The following is a 15,027-nucleotide window of genomic DNA, read 5'->3' as shown; positions in this document are numbered from 1 at the left end:
CAAAAATTCCCCACGCTGGACAAAGCCTCGACACGGTAAAGCAAGACAGGCAGGGTCACGGGCCCTGCTCAGCCGTCTTGGGTCCCAGCAGCCCCGACTCTGCTGTGCGGAGGTTGGGGAGGGGACAAGGGCCAGGGGCGGGGAAAGCCGGAATGGAGGCTGCAGGGCCGGTGTTCCCCCGGGCACCCCTGCCCCGCGGGACGTCCCTCCCCGGCTGCAGGGGTTTCCCCGGGGCCAGAGGGGACCCCAGTGGCTACGTGGTGCTCATTCCGGAGCTCAGAGCCCAGCCGGGAGCGGCGTCTCCTGTGCGTCTCCCCGGCGCAAGGCCGGCCCACAGCTCTGGGTCTAGAGCTGCCGACCTGGGCGCAGGTGTCTGTGGGGCTGCCCCAGGGAGCCTGGGACGCATCCTCTCTTCACGTCCAGGCAGGGCCTGAGCCCCACTGCCCACCAAGAGAGGCTAAGAAACCCCGCGGGCGATGAGGCCGGGCCCTGGCTGGACACCGTAGGGGTCAGCAGGAAGCTGGATCGGAAGCGGAGGCCGAGGCGGGACTCCATCACGGGGCCGAGTCCCTGCCTCCCACAGGGACACTTCCTGGCTTCAGCCTGGCCCAGCCCTGACGGTTGGGGGCATCTGGACTGTGCGCACGCGGGTGCGCTCACTCTGCCTTTCCAATAAAATTGAAATGAATAAATAAACATTGTTAAAAGCCCCACGCGTGGTTCCCCAGTCCCGCCTGGTTTTCCAGGCCTGATGCGGGCGGGCGGTGCGGCCTTCTGTGGCCTCTTGAGGAAGGCAGCTGTCCCCACCCCGGCGCCCGGGGCTGGCGGCGCCAGGCCATGTCTCCAGGGACTTGTGGTCATGACCTTTCACATATTTACATCCCCAGCCCAGGGACCTCCACGCCCAGGTCTGTGTCTGGTGGTGTCCCTGGGGTGGGGGGACCCTGCCGACTCTCTCTCCTCACTGACAGCGCCCCCCCGCCTCTCCCCCGCCGTGTCCCCCCGCCCCCTGCCCCCATGCACTCCAGGGCCCGCATTGCAGCTGCAGCCCAGGAGGCGCCCGTTCTCGCTGTGGCCTCTTCCTTTGCCGCCGCTGTGGTCATCGCAGGCCCAGTCCTGCCCCTTGGGGCTGGGTGCTTTCCCTGGCAGCCCGGCGCTCTTCCCTGGCCTGACTGAGCTCCTACACCAACGGTGACACCCTTTCCTCAGGGGCTCAGAGGTGCGCCTCCCTGGGGGTCCCTGGGGGGAGGCTGACAGGGGACGTTGGGACAGGGCCTGCTCAGCCTTAAAAGACAGATTTCCCAGTGACATAAAAACAAGCGACACCAAGGAAAGCCCCCCAGGGGGCCTTGGCGGGAGAAGGGTCCAGGGGCGGCTGGGGCTGTGGTCCCTGGGGTGCTGGCTGTGACGCAGGGGTGGGGGACGTGGGGCCCCTGCCCCGCTCCTGGGAGCCTTGCCGTTCTCAGCTCCGGGCTCTGGGACGATTGCTTGGAAGTCCTCGGCCCCTCCCTGCCTGACTTGATTGTGGAAATTGCTCTTGTGTTAGCATTTAACATACGGGACCCAAGTGCACGGATCTCCCTGTGCCGTGCAGGGAGTGTTTATGCATCGAATTTACGCCTGCAGAGCCGGCGCCCGGTCACGCAAGGACATCCCAGGCCCCCGAAGGCCCCTCGTGTCTCCCCTAGCCCTGTCATTGTCTCTCAGAGATCACCTTCTCTCTCCATAAATCCGCTGTGCCTGCTTTTTAGACAGCCGTGGTAAAATCCAGAAAACACACAACTGGCCGTTATTAAGGTCCAGGCCCGTGGCCTCGGCCCATTCACACTTCCGCGGGGCCATTGCCTCCATTCCCCTGCAGAACCGCCCCATCATCCGGCCCTGAGTCCCCAGGCCCATGGTGTAGCCTAGCTGATGTCCCCTCCGCCAGCCCCTGGCGACCGCCACTCTGCTGTCTGCCTCCTCCCACCATCCTGCTCAGGCCCCTCATCCCACGGACGCCTACGGGGGCTGTCCCTGTGGGTCCTCCAGCTTATCTCACCGGGCACACTGTTCGTAGAGCCCCTGTGACTTGTAGCCAGGGTCGGAATCTCGTTTGTTTTTAATACTCAACGATTGTCCATGGCGGGGTTATACCACGTCTTGTCTGGCTCCCCGTTGGCTGAGGGACTCGTGAATGGCTCCCGCCTTTTGGCCGACGCTGCTCCCTATGGGCGCCATCCGCTTGGGCACCTGCTTCACTTCTTCCAGGTGTAGACCCAGACGTGGGATTGCGGACCGTGTAGGAAAGCTAGGCTTCCGTTCTTGAAGAACCACTATACTGGGTCGCACCTGTTCTTGAACTACACTTGTATGGAATACTTTTATATGTGGCTGTCTTTTTATTTATTTTCTTAGGTAATATATTTATGGGGCTAGCATTGTGGCAAAGCAGGTTAAGATGTCACCTTGCAGCACTGGCATCCCATATGGATGCTAGTTCCAGTCCCGGCTGCTCCGCTCCCAATCCAGCTCCCTGCTAATGCACCTGGGAAAGCAGTGGAAGACGGCCCAAGTGTTTGGGCCCCTGCACCCATGTGCGAGACCCAGAAGAAGCTCCTGGCTTTGGCCTGGCCCAGCCCTGGCTGTTGCAACCATTTGGGGAGTGAAGAAGTGGATAGATCAATTTCTCTCCCTCTCTCTCTCTCTCTCTTTCTCTCTCTCTCTCTGCCTTTCAAATAAATAAATGTTTTTTGAAAGACAAAAAGCAGATTTCCAGATTAAACAACAGAGCAAAGCGAAAATCCTAGACTCTGCTCCCCGCTCCAGTTGAAACTGACAACCACGACGGCCGCTCAGAGAATGCCACTCCCAGGAACAGCAGGCTGAGGCAACAGAGGGACCCAGCTGTGAACTTCACACTGAGAAGGTCGCTGGGGAGGCGGGGACCTCTGCCCCCGAGGCCAGAAGCAAATTGAGAAAGAAGGTGAGTCAACAGAATCTCGACCGAAATCCCCTTCCGGGCCGAGGGGAGCTGGGAGGGGCTACGCCGGCCCTCCTGCCCAAATCCGGGCAAGGCTGCTCGGTCCGTCCGCGCCACCCTCTCACCTGCGTGTGGGGGTCTGGCCTGCCCCAGCTTCAGCACAGGTGCCCTCCCCTGGGGGCAGGTGCCGGGAGCCAGCGGGAGGACAGTATGGCAGCAGCCACTTTGAGGTTCTCTGTTACTGTGCAACACCCAGATCCTGGGCCACGTCGTCCTTCCCGGTACTGCTGGACTGCACAGACATGGAGGCCCCGCCCCCACCACCCAGCGAAACCAGAGCACAGCCAACAGGAAGTGACACCAACGGCTGGCGGATGAGCAGTTCTGACCACCTGGAGCCCAAGCCTCGGGCTCCCACGCGCGTGGGGCCGCCCAACCCCATGTTCCTGCCGTACCCTCCGGGAGGGAGCTCTCTAGGAGGGTCTCCCACCGGGAACAAGTGGCGATTTCTCTGGATGCAGCCATTCTCAATTGCAGCTCACAGCTGAACTCACAAGGAAAAGAAGCCCAGTGGTGACAGTGAGCAGAAACCCCGAAAAGCAGCTGGAGACGCCCCTTCCCGGGGGCAAGGATCCCCGGTGGCCCTGGTGGCCCCGAGGGTCCTGCCGAAAAGAAAGACGTCGAGACCCTGGGCGGGTCCTTCCCTCGCTGGCCGGTCCTCTCCCAACCCAGAGTCGGAGAAACCCGGGAAGCCCTTGGCATGGGCGTAACCCGAGGCTGCTTCACGAAGCTGATTAAAAACGGAATGAAGAATGATGTCTTCGAAACCCATGGCGCGTGTTTCCATCACACGCATGTTCGTGAACATTGCGGAGACCCCGGGGAGGCCTGGTTTCAGAGGGTCTGCCGCCACGCCCCGCCCCCTGCACCCAGTGGGTGTGTCCCTCCGAGCCCCTTCCCTCGGGAACCCTCTGCCTGCCACGGCCTCTTGGAAGGCTGCCCGGTGGTCCTTGGGCAGAACCTCCCTCGATTTGGGGCTTCCAGGGGCATACATTTGGGGCCAGAATCCGGCAGAGGCAGTGCCATGTTCCTCTCGGTGGGTCCCGTCTGGTGGCGGTGTCATTTGTCCCGTGACAATGGATGCGCCGCCTGGAGCTCTTGGTTAGGTTGGTGTTGGCCAAGCGTCTCCATTGCAAAGTGGCTTCCTCCTCTGTCCGCAGTGAGTGAGTGTTTGGCAGGGAGAGGTGTGGAGACTTCCTCATCGCACCCCCACTGCTCCTTCTGGAAGGCGGCGACGGCTCTTAACTGCGCCAGCCCCTCTCCGGGGCATCGCCAAGCAGCGACTGTGCCGTCATCAGCAGACACTCCGTGGGAAGGAGAGCTGTTCTCCCTCCGCGCGCTCTCATTCGCTTTTTTAATCAGCGCATGCTCAGGCAGGTGCCCCTGTCTCGTTGAGTGGGGTCCACTCGGTTGCCGCCGTTGTTGGTGTGGGTGCTCCGTCCCCCATGGTTTGCCCACGAGCGCTCATCATGGCTCCCAGGAGTGGCTGTCGCTCCCCAGGCTCTCTGAAGACCATCCTGCCTTCCAGGCGCCACGGCCCGCCCTGGGCTCCTGTTGGACTCCGGCCATGGACTCCAGCATTTCTCCGGCTCCTCTTAGAGGAGAATGGTATTGAGAGCCAAGATGGCGGTGCGGGGTGTGCCTGCTGCCCACAGCTTTGTATATCTGTGTCTCTCATCCCGGCAGCCCGGAGTGCGCCCCGATGCTGTGCAGTCCCCCAACCTCACGGGATGCTTCGCAGGTGTCTCCGTCTGGACCTGCACCCTCCTCCTCACCGGGAGGCTGTGGGGCTGTCGGCTGCTGCTCCCTCTCCTCCCTCCTTGCCTTGGCTGCCGGGCAGCCCTGCGCTCGCACGTCTGGAATGGGCTGGGTTGTGTCCCCCACAAGTACGCGCTGAAGCCCTGCCCAATAGAGTCGTCTGTACGCAAAGGCTGTGTTCCTGGTAATTCTCTTCTTCCTGTAGACTAGCAGGCGAGACCCAAATAAGCCTGTTAGCAAGCCGATCTTACTCGTTCCATAGCAGGTGTTGGGACGCTACGCATTGCAGGCCAAAGATAGCCCCGTGCCGGTTTTTGTTTGGTGCATGAGCTAAAATGGTTGTTTAATTTTGAAATGATTAGGGAAAAAAATCAAAGGAAGAAGAGTATTTGGTCCCGTGGAAGTGACATGAAATGCAAATTTCATCTCCCGTAGGCGGTTTCAGCGGAGCGCAGCTACTCCTGAGCGCTTGTGTCCGTGCCGGCGACACCTCTTTCTGTGCTCCTCCGGTGGCAAAGCTGAGTGGTGGAGATAGAGACCGTGAGAGCCCTGGCGCCACGTCTGCTGTCCGGCTCTTTCCAGCCCTGGTCTAGCCTAGGCCCTCACACGGTGCCAACCTGGTGAGTGGGGAGGAGAGGGGCTGTCCCCCTCACAGGGCGCCTGGGAGGACCTCCCCGGGCAGGGCCGCTGCTGTGGGCCGAGAGGACGGCGCCGTTTGGCCCTCTGATTGGTGCATCCTGCAGGGGGCACGGCGCACCTGCTGCGGGCCAGGTCACGGGCACGGAGCTGCCACTCTGGGCTTTCGGGTCTCGAGAGGGGGATGCAGATGCACACACCTCTCCCCTGTGTCCCCAGAGACCTCACCCAGAGGGGACACTCATGGAGGCCAGAGACATCCCCCCGGGGGCCAGAGGGGCACCCACAGGGAAGGTGCCCCCTGGAGCTGGGGCTCGGGGTTGAGGAGTGTCTTGTGGGGCAGAGGAAGAGTAACATCCTGGCAGCCTCCCGGAGGTGGTGGCTTCTGCCTGCAGACTCGCTGTCCCCAGGATCTACTCGCTGGCCTCAGCAGGGCAGCAGCCAGTGCAGAGGACTAGGCCCAACGCCCTCCAAGGCCACAGCCACTGAGCGGCGGGGGTGGGGTCGTTGCTACCTCTTTCGGCCTCGGTAAGGGGTCTCAGGAGCAAATGTGGGTCCTAGGCCTTCTGTCCCCTTCCTCCTCATGTCCACTCCAGCTCCGGGGACTTCGGGGAGGTGAACGGAGGAGGCCCAGTGTGGCCTCCTGCCCGGAGGGAAGTTGGTAAGACTTGGCCTGGCCTCTGCCCGCCCGGGCCCTCTGCAGGACCTCCCGCACACGCCACGTCCTAGCAGAGCCGCCTGGCCTTCTGTCTCCCTCGCGAGGCTGGCAGCCGGTGGGGGGCAGGGAGCACGCACTTACTCCTCCTCCCCAGCCCTACGGGGCTGCAGGGGGCCTCGCGTGCGGCCGCTGACAGGAGGGGACGGGGGCTGCGTCGAGTGGGAACAGTGAAGGCATCAAAAGATGACCGTGGCGGCTGCTCCGCGCTGATCTCAAACCGCCCGATTTTCCTGACAGTCGTTTCGGCCAGGTACCGCGTTATCTGCAATCTGACTTATTTTTCTTCACTTTCCTGGTATCTAAGTGGACTTCCGCCGTCTCTCTTGAGCAACTGCAGCCAACAAAACCTCGCTTCGTTATCTGCCCGGCGTGGCTGCCCCGGCCTCGGTCTTTCCATAAACAACGGCCTTCCGGCCCCTGGCCCCTCTGCCAATTTCCGTTCACTCGGCTTCCACCGTTCCCCACCCGTGCCTCCGGCCAGGCCCCAGCCAGGCCCCAGCCAGGCCCTCGTCCGTGTCCAGAGCTTCCGCCCGGTGCCTCCGCCCCAGCTCCCTCAGCCCCCTTCCCTTGCTCTCAGGGCTGCCACGTTGCACAACTCTGGGGGGCGCCGTTCAGGATGGGGAGTGGCGTCTCCTGAGATGCCCATCTCCCTGAACCAGCCTTCGTCCCGAGCCCGCCCAGAGCTCGTCTTTCCCAGGCCATGCACCGTCAGCTCCCACTTGTCTGGCCTATGTGTTCAAACCCCAGCCAGTCTGCAGCTGCCTTTATTTACTTATTTTTTAAAAGATTTATTTATTTATTCAAAAGGTGGAGCTACAAAGAGGCAGAGGTAGAGACAGGGAGGGAGGTCTTCCACCTGCTGGTTCACTCCCCAAATGACCGCAACGTCTGGAGCCGAGCTGATCCAAAGCCAGGAGCCAGGAGCTTCTTCCTGGTCTCCCACGTGGGTGCAGGGGCCCAAGGCCTTGGGCCATCTTCTACTGCTTTCCCAGGCCACAGCAGAGAGCTGGATCAGAAGTGGAGCAGCCAGGATCCGAACCAGTGCCCAAATGGGATGCCGGCACAGCAGGCAGTGGCTTTACCTGCTGTGCCACAGCACCAGTCCCTACTTTTTTTTTTTTTTAAGATTTATTTTATTTATTTGAAAGGCAGAGTTACAGAGAGTAAGGGGGAAGAAAGAGAGAGAGAGAGAGAAAGAGAGAGATATCTTTCATTCACTGGTTCATTCCCCAGGCGACTGCGATGACTGGTGTTGGGCCAGCCAGAAACCAGGAGCCTGGAGCTCCATCTAGTTCTCCCACACGGGTGCTGGGGCCCAAACACTTGCGCCACCTTCTACTGCTTTCCCAGGTGTGTTAGCAGGGAGCTGGATGGGAAGTGGAGCAGCCGGGACTCAAACAGGCGCCCCTGTGGGTGCTGGTGTTGTAGATGGAGGCTTAACTACTACACCCAGCGCCAGCCCCGGCACCCAGTCTTGAAGTGCCGACAGGTTTCTGGGCAAGAATGCCAATCCCCCAGCACTGTCCGTGCCAGGTCACCCGGGGGCTCCTCTGCTGCGCTCCCACCAGGCTTCACAAGACCCCTGTTCAGGGGCAGGCACTGGGGGCCACAGGGAGGTCACCCTGGGGGCGTCCGCTTCCCACACTGGAGAGCCTAGTTGGTCAGTGTGAGTGCCCAGGACACACGTCCCCTTGCCAGGGACCGGCTCAGGAAGGCGTGGGGGGAGGGGGCAAGTGACGGTTTGGCCACTGAGACACGAAGGGACCCCTCCCTGCCAGGAAAGCTGTCACTTTGGCCTCTGCACAATTCCTGTGCGATGGGTGACCCCTGGAGCCACTGCCGATATTCTCACTGCACTCCGCGCTGCCAGAGTGGAAACAGGCAGGGCCCAGGCTCCCTACAGGGCCCTGCATGGAACGGCTCTGGCCAGTGCCAAGAGCCAAGGTCAAGGCTCGGGCCCTGTGCAGGCGGGCATGGACGTGAATCCGCCTTCTGATGCGATCCCTGGGTAAGGGCGAACCCGTTACGCCACCAGCAGCCCCGCTGAAACCACAGGCGGCCTCGCCTCGACCCGCTGTGTGTGTGAGTTTTCTCGGAAGAGGGTCGCTTCCCTGCACGGTGTGGGCGGCCTCGGCAGAGACCTTAGGCTCTGCAGGTGCTGGTCCTCAGGGTGTCCCAGGGTTAGGGCCTCATTTGGTCGTCTTTAACCACGCAGGGTCTGACCTCTGCACAGTCCCATGTGCCCACTTCACTTGAACTCCTCCTGAGACGCCTGAAATGAGCTTCTTAACTCCTCGAAGCTTTTCCTTCCTCTCGTGCCACAGGCCGCCCCCCCCCCAGGTGACCCCCGTTAGCTGTTTGCAATGTGGTACTCACATCGGAGCTTCGCTGTGGCCCCCAGGCCTCCAGCGGTTCTGCCCACCAGCAGCCGCGTGTGAAATGCTACTGTGTTTCCCTTGGGCTCCCCAAAAAGCCCATGAGCTGGGAACTTAATCCCCAAGGTCGAGGGTGAATGGTATTTGGAGGCTGGGTTTCTGCAAGGCAAATCCGCCCTGGTGAGGTCAGGAGGGTGAGGCCCCTACCGTGGCTTTAGCCAGAGGGCCTCCTCCGACAACAGCACCATGCACTTGGACTTGCCAGCCTCAGCACCGGGATCCAGGTGAACCTGCCTTCTTCACGGGGCTCCCAGTGCACGCTAAGTCGCTTAGCAACAGAAGGAGGACTGAGACCTGAGTTCCGTGGGCTGACCACTGGCCGGTGTCCACCCAAGGAACGGTTTCTTAAAAGTCCAATGTGTTTGGCACTTCCCCTGCAATTCTGTCCGTTCCGTTTCCCTAATCTTGAAGAGACTTGAGTATCCGAAGTTTTTCGTGCCTTTGGTTATCTCGTGTGCCGTCTCATCTGACCGGAAAGAAGCTGGGAAGTAGCAGCTCTGACCGTCATTCTCCTCCCAACGAAAGGCAGTGCGCTCTTCCCGTCCTGCGGGCAGCGCCAGCATTCTCAGGAGGAGCGCTCCGCTCCGGGGGAAGGGCCCCCTTTCCCCTGATCGGCTGGGCTGCAGCTGGGAGCCGGGTCGTACCCTGCCAGGTGGGTGCATCAAAGCCTTCCTGCCACTCGCTGTGATGTCAACCCAGACAACCATGCAAGAGTTTTTCTCCCCGGGGCCGGCGCTGTGGTGTAGTGGGTAAAGCCGCCACCTGTGAGGCTGGCATCCCATATGGGCACTAGTTTGAGTCCTGGCTGCTCCACTTCCGGTCCAGATCTCTGCTGATGCGCCTGGGAAAACAGTGGAAGATGGCCCAAGTGGGAGGCCTGGAAGACGCTCCTGGCTCCTGGCTTTGGCCTGGCTCAGCCCTGGTCGTTGTGACCATTTGGGGAGTGAACCAGCGGCTGGACGACCTCTCTCTCTGGCTCTCTCTAATTCTGCCTTTCAAATACATAAAATAAATCTTTTTTTTTTTTTTTAAGAAAAACTTCCTCCCCAAGGACAGAGCTACAACACCTGTTGTCTTTTGAGGGCGGAACCAAGGTGAAGGGGATCCTGGGAGCCGACCACGAGGTCTGAGTCCAGAGGGAAGTGGGAGGCTCTGAGCATCCGAGCAGCGCTGAGACAGACAGCTCTCCAGGGAGAAACTTCTGGAAAATTCTTTCTGAGCGATGGGCTGCTTCCCACGGTCCCTGGGCAGGAGGCGGGAGCTGAGGGACTTCAGGCAGTTGCAGGGCCACCCAGCTAACGCCAGTGCCCGGGAAAGCAGGGGCGGGTGGGGAGCCCAGGTGACAGGTAACGGAACAGCATGGAAGGGGACAGGGAGTCTGCAGTCTGGGGCCGGGGGACCGAGGTGTCCAAAGCCAGGCCTGTCCCAGGGAGGAGAACCAAAGCCCGAGGTGACCAGGGAGACGGCTGTGGTCCTGCAGACTCCCTGCTGTCGTAGGTCAGGGCTGAGGGTGGAGCAGAGCTGCCAGCTTGGGGAGGGGCCCGGGGGCTCAGCCACTGGGAGAGAAGGACCTGCCCTGAGAACGCTGCCCGGGGGTGACCCTGGGAGGCCAGAGAGCCCGCAAGTGTGGTAGTGGGGGGGGGGTGAGCACTGGGCCCAGAGAAGGCAGGCTGGGCTATAGCTCAGTCCTGGTGGGGGGCGCTGGCAGAGGAGAGGGGTGGCCGGGGCTCAAGGCCCCTGTGTCCCCATCCTGGGACTCCCCACTGCTCCCCGCAGCGGGTGGGGGGCGCGCCCGCGGTGCACGAGGCGCTGACTCTGTGCCGGGGGCCTCCAGGAGCGCTGCGTCTCCCCACACTGTGGTTTTGGCCGCATCGCTAGCGTGCGCTTGCTCACGCTCCCTCTTGCACAATTTGATTCCTTCGAACCGATAGCTGCTTGAGCACGTCAGAGGGAGTGGGGAGTTCATGGCGGCGGGTGACTGGTGGGGGTGTAGGTGGACAAACCAGCCAGAGGTCAGACGTCCGCAGGTGACAGGGCCCGGGGAGGCTGCAGAAGAGGGGTCCCTGCCCTGGGAACTTGACCTCCAGCCCTGCATCCTCCTGTCAACCCAGCATGCAGCTGCACCTCCTATGGGTTCTAGAAACTCCCGGAGCCACCTGCCTGTCGTCAAGGGGCCCCTGCTGCAGCCTTCACGGGGACAGGACGCTTCCCGGCACCCCTGGCGGCATTGTGCCTTCTTAGGGAGCTGTGAGCCCCCCGGACAAGGGGGCATCAGACAGGGCTGCTACCGGCAGGAGCTCACACAGACTCGGGTCCGTGTGCCCGGCCCTTGCCTTGCACAGAGCAATTGGGGTGCCCAGGGACGCCAACTCTGCTTCACGGCCTTGGAGGACACCTCCGGACCAACATTTCAGGGGGACGAACCCCACCCACCCCCAGTGCATCCAGGACTGGGGGCCCCTGGGGAGGACTTCACTCCCCACGTGGCATCAAACCATGACGAATGCAACGGAGCCCAGCTGGAACTGGTCACGCGCTCCCCAAGAGGCCATCGGTTCCTGGCCCTGTACACGGACCTCCCTGCTCACCACGGTGGCAGCTGGAAGCCTCCTGGGACATCGGTGGGGACCCAGGACTTCGCCCCAGAGCCCTCCGTCCCCACTCCCCGCCCCGCAGACCCCTGTCCGGCCCTTGGCCTTCCACGCCCTTCCTGCACCTCTGGGTGCTCATGGTCTAGCAAAGCCCCTCTCTGGTGTCAGCTCTGCCCTCCTGCCACGGGGCGCATTCTGCCCACCCCCCCCCAGGCCCCAGCTCCTGTGTTGCAGTCCCACCCTGCAGGTCCAGAGCTCGGGGCCTTGCTTGAGGACAGGTCTTTGCAGAGGAGTTGAGGGAATGTGAGGCCATGAGGTGGGCTGATGTCCTTACTGGGGGGAGAACCTTGGAGACACACACTCACACAGAGAGAGAGAGAGAGGGGAACTCTGTCAACATGGCCATGACCATCTACAGAGCCCTTGGGAGGAAGCACCCTGCTCACCCGGCCCTCTGTCTCTGTCTCTTTTTTCCACTTTGAAGCCACTTCTTTTGGGGCCAGCACTGTGATGTGGAAGGTTAAGCCTCTGCCTGCGGTGCCGGCTTCCCACGTGGGCTCCAGTCTGTGTCCCGGCTGCTCCTCTTCCGATCCAGCTCTCTGCTGCGGCCTGGGAAAGCAGAGGAAGATGGCCCAAGGCCTTGGGCCTCTGCACCCACGTGGGAGACCTGGCAAAAGCTCCTGGCTCCTGGTTTCAGATTGGCCCAACTCCGCCTGTTGTGGCCATTTGGGGAGTGAACCAGCAGATGGAAGACCTCTCTCTCTGTCTCTCCCTCTCTTTGTCTATAACTCTGCCTCTCAAATAAATAAATAAATTTTAAAAAGCCAGTCCTTTCCACCCCACCACCAGGCAGTGGGAGAAGCCCATGGCCTCTGGAGAGAGCTGCCTGGGGTTGATTTCTGGCCCAACCTCCTTGGCAAATCCTTGGGCAAATCTTTTTTTTTTTTTTTTTTTTTTTTTTTGACAGGCAGAGTTAGACAGTGAGAAAGAGAAGAGATAAAGGTCTTCCTTTTTCCGTTGGTTCACCCACCAAGTGGCCGCTATGGCCGGCACATTGTGGCCAGCGTTCTGTGCCGATCTGAAGCCAGGAGCCATGTGCTTCTCCTGTTCTCCCATGCGGGTGCAGGGCCCAAGGACTTGAGCCATCCTCCACTGCCTTCCCTGGCGACAGCAGAGAGCTGGACTAGAAGAGGAGCAAACAGGACAGAATCTGGCGCCCCAACCGGGACTAGAACCTGGGGTGCCGACGCCGCAGGTGGAGGATTAGCCTAGTGAGCCGTGGCGCTGGCCTGGGCAAATCTTTTAACTTCTCTGTGTGCTGATGTCTTTGACTATGAGATGAGTATAATACTAGCAGCCACCTCACGGGGTGTTCTGAGGACTAAATGTGTAGAAATACACAAGGAGATAGGCGGCACATAGTACACTCACGGTAGATGACTTTATCACTCTGCTGGGGATGAGAGTTGAACTTGGCATCTCGAGAAGACGGGAGCAGAGGGAGAGAGAGCAGGGTCCAGAGGCTTGTTCCCTTGAGGACCGAACATTCCAGGAGTAAAGTTCACCCTGGAAGACCCAGGGCTTCATCTCTGCCCATGACCACACAGTAGATAGAACTGATAATCATTGAGTGTGGCAGTGTGGGTGCACTCCACGGGCAGGAATCACAGTAGTTATTTGACCAGAGAGAACTTCACATACAGATTTGTTCACGGGGCCAGCGCTGTGGTTTAGTGGAAGATGGCCCAAGTCCCTGGGCCCCTGCACCCACGTGAGAGACCCGGAGGAAGCTCCTGGCTCCTGGCTTCGGATCAGCTCAGCTCTGGCCATTGCAGCCATCTGGGGAGTGAACCAGCAGGTGGAAGACCTTTCTGTCTGTCTCTCCCTCTCTGTTGGTAACTCTGCCTCTCAGTTAAATAAACAAATCTTTAATTGCAAGAAGCAGCCACCTCCCCCCTGGGCTGGGGGAACAAAGGGAAGAGGTTGGAATTGTAAGGCCTTAAGGGACCGAGACAGGGACCCCATAATGGTAAACCTGGCTCTCTGCAGTGGGGATGCCGTCCCGCTGGTGCTGGAATGTGGGGTGGTGGTCCTGGGGGTACTGTCAGCCTCGCTCGCCAGTGTTGGAGACGCTGCAATAGCCCAGCTGCTGCCACGGGGAAGAAACATCACTGCTGCGTGAAGCAGCCGGGCTGGGCCTGCCATGGCCACGGCCATGGTCACGGTCATGGTCATGACTACAGCCGCAGGCGGAGCCACAGCCATGGCTGCAGCCACAGCCACAGGCAGCTGGGAGCCGGTCCCTTCTACCTTGCAGCTTGCAGCTTGCTTCTAGCTCCCTTTGGGGGGCAGGGGTGGAGGGTGACCGGGAACCAGCTGGCCACTGTGGTTGGGGAGTCCCAGGCCCAGCCTCCTAAACGGGCGGGGTAGGGAGGAATGGGTTTGGAGCTGAGACACAGTCTCCCTGATAACGGGCGCAGGAAAGTTAGTTATGTGCAAAGAAGATAAGGAACTGGGCTGGTGAATCGGGAAGAGGCTGGGTTGTCCAGAAAAGGGCTGGATTTCTGTGGCCAAACTGACCAGGGGGTTCCCTGGGCTCCTTTGTCTGGAGCGTTCTGAGAGCCCCTGAGTGGCGCCCTTCCAGAATTCAGGAAGCAGATGGTCCCAAAGCCCCCGTGTGCCCACAGAGAGGGGAGAAACCACCTACCAAGGCAGAGAGAAAGCGGTGAACGGAGAGCAGAGGTGTGCAGGACGCGGGCTGCACCAGAGCTGGGTCCCTGCCTGACGGCAGCTGGAGAAAAAACAGAGGGAGAGCAGTTCAGAGGAGGAAACGCAGCAGGCCAAGAAATGTGCAAAAGTGTTTTTTTTTTAAAGTATGTATTTATCTAAAAGTCAGAATTACGGAAAGAGAGGGAGTGACACAGAGAGATCCAACTGCTGGTTCACTCCCCAAATGGCCACAATGGCCGGAGCAGGGCCAAGCTGAAGCCAGGAGCCAGGAGCTTCTTCCAAGTCTCCCACACAGGGGCGGGACTTGGGCCATCTTCTACTGCTTTCCCAGGCCATAGCTGGATCAGGAGCGGAGCAGCCGGGACTTGAACTCGTGTCCATATAGGATGCCGGCAATGCAGATGGCGGCTTAATCTACCGTGCCATAGTACCAGCCCTGCATAGAAGTGTTGGACTGCGTGAACAGGAAACGGCACTGTGGGGCAGTCTCGGGGTCCCTTTCTACGTCAGGTACGGGAAGGTTTGCTCTTCTGTGCTCGACTTTGACGCACTCAGCTCATGTTGCTTTGGTATCGGGTGCCCCACTCCCTCTTCTTGCACACACAGGCACACAGATGCACAAATACAAACACACAAACACACAAGCACACACACCAACACACCAACACACATACATGCAGTGACATGCACACACAACCATACATACACACGCATGCACATACATACACAAACACATAGGCACACAAGGCACTCACATGCACATGCACACACACCAACACACATACACACATGTGTGCACTGACACGCACATACAATCATACATGCACACACATACATGCACACAAGGCACTCACATGCACATGCACACACCAACACACCTGGACACATACGTGTGTGCACACAGGCACTCACATGCACACACATGCATGCACACAGGAACATGCGCGTGCTGTCACTAACGCTCATCTGCAGAGGTTCACGACTGGCTCCCAGGTGCCCAGTTCCTGAGTTGCCAGATGTGAGCACCTGCCACCCAAAAGGACTCCCAGGGAGCCCACGCTCCGAGCAGGAAGGTCACGGGCCCAGACCCAACCACCCGAGAGTCCCAGCTGCCCCTGGCTGGACATTCATTTCAGT

The sequence above is a fragment of the Oryctolagus cuniculus genome, chromosome 11, assembly GCF_051225735.1.
Source record: "Oryctolagus cuniculus isolate XC-2025 breed Fujian yellow rabbit chromosome 11, ASM5122573v1, whole genome shotgun sequence".
In the NCBI taxonomy this organism is placed as follows: Eukaryota; Metazoa; Chordata; class Mammalia; order Lagomorpha; family Leporidae; genus Oryctolagus; species Oryctolagus cuniculus.
Note: the sequence above shows the minus strand (reverse complement) of the source record.